Source organism: Gavialis gangeticus, unplaced genomic scaffold (genome assembly GCF_001723915.1).
Source record: "Gavialis gangeticus isolate Ggan-Ray unplaced genomic scaffold, GavGan_comp1, whole genome shotgun sequence".
Lineage (NCBI taxonomy): Eukaryota > Metazoa > Chordata > Crocodylia > Gavialidae > Gavialis > Gavialis gangeticus.
Window position 1 is genome coordinate 191180 of NW_017728960.1, and position 8087 is coordinate 199266.

At 46.8% G+C, this 8087-nt stretch overlaps 1 long non-coding RNA gene across 1 annotated transcript in view; it reads right to left on the reverse strand.

Moving 5' to 3' along the window:
- The window catches only part of LOC109296193, a 38721-nt gene that overhangs the window by 25765 nt on the left and 4869 nt on the right, over positions 1-8087 (reverse strand). The window lies entirely within an intron of this gene.

The window sequence follows — 8087 nt, forward strand, 5'->3', positions numbered from 1 at the left end:
GCCCACCCTAATTGAATGGTCACAGCACAGAGATTTAAATCACAGTGTCACAGGGCAGAGATTTTTGGGGAGAAACCAAGGTGGCTTTCTGCCACAGGGGGATTTTGGTATGAACGAGAAAACATAACACCCCTTGGACACAACACCTGCTAGAAATGGCAAAGAGACCTGGTTGTTTTCAGGCCTTATCTTATATATATATATATATATATATATATATATACACACACACACACACACACACACACACATGCACGCACATACATACACAGACACACATACATATGCATATACATATACACGGTGCACTCTCTCCATGTTATTCTCACACACCTGTGTCATAGGGGAGTGTCGGCATCTTAGCTCATGGGCATGGTACATCAGCAGCACAATAAGGGGTTTTTTCTTCTTTTTTTACTTTTTGGAAACATCCTGCCAAGGAAAGAAATCAAATCTAATTGCGTGCAAGATTCTTGTGAGAGAGATTATATGTGAAATCACACCGGGGCACTTCACTTTGCAAAACGGATTTTTATTAAACAAGTGAGGAAGCAAGTCAAAAAGATTTGAGGAAATGAAAATGCTTAGACGCAGCATGGAGACCACTTCGGCCTCCCGTAAATGAGACAGAGAAGGGAAACTTGCCTCTAGACAAGAAAAGGGAAATCAAGAAGGCAAGGCAAAAAAGAAAACAATACCGCTCAGTTGCAATACCCAGGAGTTTACTCAAGCCAAACAGATATCCTCAAAAAGATAGAGATCTGGTTCAAGTGGATACAATTATAAGGAACAAACGATGGCAGGTAACATGTTTGATGGAAATCAAAGAGGCTCAGAGGGAGTGTGAAGAGCAACTAGCTAGGACCATAAAACAGAATTTCTTATAGGATAACAGAAGCAAGCTGTCGGCAGGAACAAGTGAGGTGTGGAGAGAGCCGAGAGAGAGATTAGGGGAAGCTGATGGAGGCAATGAAATCATTTTTCATGACAAAGGTAGGGAGAGGCCTACCCCAGACCAGTTCCTTTCAGTGAAGAACTGAATATTGGGGCTAGGGACAGACATTACACATAAACCGGTTTACATGATCAGAAACTGGTTTAAACCTGTAACAGAACAGATGTTCAGTGCAGTATGAAACTATGAAACATAAACCAGCTGGAAAGCGGCTGAAACCAGTTTGAGATAAGCCTGGTTGAATGTAGTATCAGACTTAACTGATTTGGGTCAAACCGGTTGTCTGGCCAAGACCTGAGAGTACTGTATTCCTACCCAAAGCACAGTTCATCCGTGGACCTCCCTGCCACAAAGCTGGAGTTCGGGGGCTGGATTACATGACCTCCCGAGGTCCCTTCCAGGCCTAATTTTCTATGAAATTTTCTACAATAAGTGTCGTTGAGACCAAGATACATAAAGAGAGATTCAGTTTTGAAGTTTGGGTGCTGCACAGCAACCTATAAGCTATGGGCAAGATACTTGTTTATTGCCCATTATGGGTGATCTGTAAGATCCCTTCCAGCCCCTAATATCCATGAAACTCTGGAGATTTTAGTAACTTCTGTAGCTTTGGCACTAGCTTCTCTCAGAGACAGGGCACGAAACTAGATGGACGGTTGTCTGAACTTCTGGGGCACGTCCACTGTTATTGTCATCGCCACCACAACCTAATTATGTCGTGTAGTTTATTCTCAAGTTATTTCCATTTATGCACAAGAATCGTGTTCCCTCCACGGTGCCGTTGCAGCCACCTCTGCAGCTGAAACAGCAGCCCAGAAACGCCGCAGGATGAGTCAGGACAAGAAGTGCAAAAGGATTTCTGCGCTCGCATGAAACTGCAGGAGGAATCTGAGGCCAGAATGTGGAAGTGGGCAGGGCACGGGGTTTGCACGCCGGCACTTACAAAAGGTATTATGGGATGTTTAATGACCGCAAGCAGCTGGGGCCTTGGTTGTACATCTCAGCTAAACCCCAAATTTGTGAATTCGCCGCTTTCTTGCCAAAGAAAACAACCCCTGAAACACGTGTTTCCCAGGCTCGCTTGTCTCCAGCACAACCTGGTAGCCTTATCTGGCTCCTGACCATCTTCTGTCCTTTGCACCAGGTTTTGGAGGCAAACCATTCTTGGGGGCAGCATGCTTGTTTATACAATTATTGAAATGGGGTTAACATTCATTTCAGCGAGTCTTATCTCAAGGAGCAGCAATGGCAGCAGCTATCTGAGATTAGAGTCTGGGACAGTAACGGGCTGCTCACAGAGAAACCAGGGTGATGCTTTAGACTGCCTGACAATGTACATAGGGTGGAGGGAGGAAGGTTTGGGGGCCAGGGAGCCCTCTGCACTGTTATGTGGACTTGGTTCCCAGCACTGCTTGCTCAGCATGAGCGGCAATGATTTTCCAGATAGGAATAGCCCCGTCACACTAGAGAGCTGCTCCATTATATCCAATATCCTGCGTCGTGCCATACCCAATCAAATCACCGGTCTGGCCAAGTCTAGAGTCCAGCCACTGGGCCAATAACCTCTCCTACCAGCTGGGGAAAATAATTTCTTCTTGACCCTTGCAGTGATCAGCTTATACCCCAAAGGAGGAAATTTGATTATCCTCCTCTTAATAGGCCTAACTGTAGGTGTCATAACTGACCATAAAATTACCCAGGCTTTTAAAAAATTGCATCTACAGTATATGATGTTGTACCATCCTCTAGCAGGGGAGGGGAAAAAAAGCTTATAGCAAGAATTAACCTGAAAAACATCAATTTATTATTCTTCACTTCCTACCCTCTGCCAGGATGTAGGCATACCCAAATGCATGATTAAGGATGCTAATAACGTTGCTTTGCATTTCTATTGTGACTTGCCTCGCCAGAGCACAGGTGTTAAGTAATTAAAACACAACAGGTAGCAAAGAATGGATAGCATCATCTTACAGTGACAGAAAGAGGCAGGAAGGGCTGCGGCGACTTCCCAAGCTCTCACAGCTGGTCGGCGACTGAGCAGAGAAAAAGGTCAGAGCTCTTGTGTCACTGCCGTGCGCTGACATCACTAGATAGAGGCTAAACTGTCATCGCTTCTCTGTGCTACCGGGACCCTGAGGGATGCCGGCCAGGACCAGGCTCTACAGTGCTGGTGACTAACACATGGAAGGGGACCATCTTGGCTCTACAAAGCCATCAGGGGCCACCAGAGCAGTCGGCGTTAAGCAGAGCTGGAACAACACATGCATCTGTCAATGAATCGCAGCAAGTACGCTCCGGTTCAAAGGAAAGAAAGCTGCAGTGCATCCTGTAGCTTCCCAATGTAGTGGCACCGGTATGTGGCTTTATGGATGCACTTTATACAATGCAATGCGCACAGGAAAAAAAAACCAAACAAACCCTAAAATTGTCACTGATAGTGATGAACCTTTGGTGTATTTGAAGAGCATTAAACAGGCCCTGTTGTTATAGTCTCCGAGCACCTGAGTTTCCTTCCAACACCGCTCTGAGATAGGATGTTGGTGCTAGGCTTATTTTAAAAACAAGAAAGAGAGTCTAGCGGCTTGCCCAAGATCATGCAGAGTCTGTGGTGGAAAAAGAACTTGAAGCCAATTCTCCAAAGTTTCCCACATGCTTACTCAACCCACCAGCTTGCCCAGCTGGTCCAGCTCCCACCCAACAAACAAGAAGAGGGGAAACAGAAGCAAAAAGAAGAAGACACTTGCTCGAGATCAACACCACAGCAGTGCTGCCCACCCCAAGTGGTCAAAAGATCAAGTATAAGGCTTGAAAAAAATCACCAGCATTTGAGCTGATTTAAGGTACCCAGACTGTAGCCATGCCGGTCGAGAGGCAAAGGGAATCAGAACTTATGGTAGAGGTGATATATTTTTGTTAGACCAACTAAATTTTTGCAAAAAAAAAAGACTTTAAATTAAAGAAATTAAAGACTTTTTTGTGCAAAAATCGAGTTGGTCTAATAAAAGATATCACCTCTACCCCATGTCCTGAGCTGCTTTAATACATTTTAGGGGTCTTTTGATTTCCCTTCGGAGTGTTGAGGCTATAGGATGCATTCCCATCATATTTCCAAGCTTTTTGCCACCAACATGAAGGCAAGGAGATTCACTGTCTTTATAAATGGAAAGCGAGATGTTCTCTAGCTAACATGACTCCAGGCAGAGGGGCCTTTTTTATTTTTATTTTTTTTGGTTTTTAGAAATCAGATATTGCAACACTGCAAGACTCGAGACAAAACTTGGCAAGAATTAGCAATGCTGCAGCGGCAGAAAGAAGATAACCCAGTTCCGCTGATACGTCAAGGGACCTGAAGTCTACTGGACTCCTTCAGACCTCCCTCCCGATCCTTCCCTGGTGCCCATGTTGTACAAGCCTGGATGGCAAACTCAGAAGGAACAGCCTCTAAAAATCTCCTTCTGGTATCTCTTCCCTACTTCCCCAGCAATATAAATAATTTTGTAAGTGATATAAAACATTTCCAAAAAAACATACGTCGCAAGCAGGAAGCGCTCGCGAGCCGCTGCCCAAACAGACTCTTTCCCTCTCTCCCTCCCCCCATTTTGGAGAGCACTCAGGCAGCCTCATCACTTGAATAATTAGAAGGTGCCAGATGGCTGTAAATATGCTCACAATCCTTCTTATCCAGTTCCCTTCTCTCTGGAAGCCTTCTCGCTCTTCCCGGGAGCAAGCACCTGGCCTGTTCCCATTTGCTGACATCTTCCACTCTGCTCTTTTGATCTAAAATCACTTCCTCTGGGTTTTATTTTGAATCCAGATGTAAAGGGGAACTCTTCAAGAGTATGCTTTATGCCAGGTTAATATTAAACAGTCACCAATTAATTAATACTAGGCAATTCCCTCCATAGCTATTTCATACAAAGGCCTGGAAGCTCTTTTCAGAGAGCAGGAATCCTGTTCTCTTCATTGGAGTATTCCTGTTGTAGCTGTGATGGTCCAAGGCTGTGAGAGAAGCAAGTTGTAACGTGACTTGATACCTTAAGGCAACAAACAGACATTGCGTTTGTCCTGGGAGAAAGCACAGTGGCTCAGATGGTCATCTCAGGACAAACCCTAGCAAGGTTCAGGGGATAAGAGGCACTAGCAATTTATCCTGGGAGATTATCAAGTGCATCTGAACACTCATCCTTGTCACTGGGTGTATCTACACATGCCATTAATGCACAGTAATGTTATTGTGCATTAAAAAAGGAAAGGGTATACACGTGCCCCAGTCTGGGAGCAAATTTGCTCCCAACTGGAGCAGGTGAGCCCCAGGAGGTTCCTATGATCTGCCCTGTTGCAGTAGCCAGGGGGAGCTCCACGCTGCCCCAGGTGCCAGCCTGGGGCTGGCAGGGGGCAGGGGGCTGGTGGACTGCTGCATCCAGCCACCTGAGGATCAAACCTACTCCCCAAGTGGCTGGGAGAGGTGTCCCCATGAGAATGCTGCCTGGCAGCCACGTGGTGATCAGGAGCCTCTCAATCCCCATGTGGCTGCCCCCACCAGGTGGGGATGTCTCTCCCCATCACCAGACCTGATCCCCATCTGGCTGGGATGCAGCAGTTCCAGCTGCAGCCTCCCAGCCATGTGGGGATCGGGATGTCTTGATCCCCATGTGGTGGGGAGACAGGTGCCCCTGCAGGCAGCACAGTTCCAACCACATGGGGATTAACCAGGCAGCAGTGGGCCCCCTGCTGCCTGGGCTGACCAGGAGCAAATTGCTCCCAGCCAGCATCTACGTAGTAGCTAATGCGCAGTTAATCTACCTATATTTTCAGATAGAAGATAACCGTGCATTAGCTTATTTTACTGCACAGTAGCCCACGGTATGTGTGACAGGGCACTGTTTGTGCCTGCCACTTGAAGATCAGAACCAAACAGCCAGCAGGTCCTTGATTGAGGCAGCTACCTAAAACTGCACCCTACTGGGAGTGGGTGGCCTGGTGGGGTTCTCAGTGGTGCGGGAGCCCCCAGGAAATGCCAGGCCAGTTACCACCCTGGTGAAAGGCGTGTCGAGGCGCCTTAACCCCAGCTTCCACAACTGGGTGGGTTACCCGCTAGTAGGGCCCAGAGGGCAGACCCCAGGAGACAGAGTGGAGCTAGAGACTCAGAGACCTGACAGAGAGAGCACCCTCAACTGTTCGATGCTGGGGCCAGGACCAGACCACTCAAAAGGGCCGGGGGTCCACCACGAGGGACACCCAGAGCTAAGAGGGCCTGGGGTTTCCGACTGGCCTTGGAGGTGATGCCAGGGCCTGTATGGCCAAAGGTCCCAGGAGGACCACACCCGAGAGGGGAAAATAGTTTCAGGGAGCTAGATAGCCTGAATGAAGGCGGGGTAGGCCACTGGAATGAAGGGATCTTAGAGGGGTCCTGATTGGAGAAGTCTGGGGCCCAGCATGGGGCCGGTGATTGTAAGAACTGTGGATGCCATCTGCAAGGCATGGACTGCGGTGTAGGGGAGGTATGGAGCCACCGATAACACCCCCTGGCATTGGGGCAAGAAATGGGCAGCTTTCCGCCTAATTAAGATAATTAATTAACAACAAGGCATGGCAGGAGAGAAGATGGGTGGTTGGCCCAGAACAGGTGGGCAGGCCAAAGGCAAATCGGCCCTGAGACGGCCTCCTGTTACAGCATGGCTACATAGCGATGCTTTACTGCGCAGTAGATTAGTCTACTGTGCAGTAAAACATCTTGTGTAGACACACCCACTGAACACTACTGAAGTCAGCTGTGTGACTATTCTGCCCACTGCAGAGTTCATCGTAGTCTCGGGGGACTACTGAGTCCCAGTCTCATTTTCAGAACCCGTTCATTGCCCTCTCAAGGCCATTTTTGCAACGTAACTATGGACCCCACCTGCACTACAAACACACAAACTCTGATATGTCACACGCCTAAGAGGGAAGATTGACTCTCCGCTGATGTTATCACAGCATCTTTGTGCTGGAAGTCACGCTGGGCATTTCACCAGAGTGGATTTCCACTAGACTTCTCTGAATCCATGAGAGCTTTCTCCCTGCCCCACAATTATAGTACATCGCCTTTAAGCAAGAGAAATATTTCCATAAAGGAAAGAATGATAAGTGGCTAAGTGAATCAGAAAGAGGAAGCAGCAGTGAACACAGGGCACTTTTCCTATTCTTTTTTTGTTATTGTTGAAAAGGAAGTATTGCAGGGAAATCTCAAAACAGACACGATGACAGTTTTAAACAAATGAAGAGGAATAAAAAGAGGTCACTAGCTGGTTCAGATCATTCATTTAGGCTGAGAAAAGAGCTACAGAGCATCATTTCCATGTCAGCATCACAGGTCAGTGGGTTAGCAGCAAATGAAGAGGCTCGAAGGATGATACATGCTATTTTTCACATATTAGGAATACATTCATTTGAACTGCTGCCTGTATTTTTGTTGTAACAAGACATAATCAGGTCTGTCCTGCCCAGACACCTAATCCCTGACCCTTGATCTCAGAGTTCTTCGGTTCTTCACCTGATTCTTAGTTAAGAGAGTTAATTTGGTCTATTTAAGGACTTTCTTGCTCTGCACTTGAGACTGATCTCTATGAGCAGGCGCCTCTGGGATCTGCTCCTCCGTCTGCTCTTGACTTGCTGCGTAATGCTCTGTAAGTGCCCAGGATTCCCCATAGATAAAAGGCAGCTCGCTTTGCTTGTTTACTCAGAAAACTTGAAAACTTTAAACAACACTTCCAAAGCACTTCGAGAAACTCCTCCAAATAGTTCTAGAGAAAGTCTAAGTCCCCCTGTGCTGAAATCCCTTCCACATTTGTGTTTATTGTAGGATGCCGGTAGCAAATGGATTGGATTGTCTACTAGGCCCTTTTTCTCTCTCCGTCGTTTTTTATGTTGTGTCCATCACCTTGGCATTTACAGTCTCTAACTCCTGAGCCCATAACCATCCACGTGAAATTCAACTCTGTATAGAAAGCCAACACACCACTGAGCTCCTCACCTAGCATCTGTTCTGTAGTAGAACACAATAGTGACATGAGACCCTATAGATATAATATATAGGATATTTTATCCATATCTATAAACATACACACACACACACACACACACACACACACAC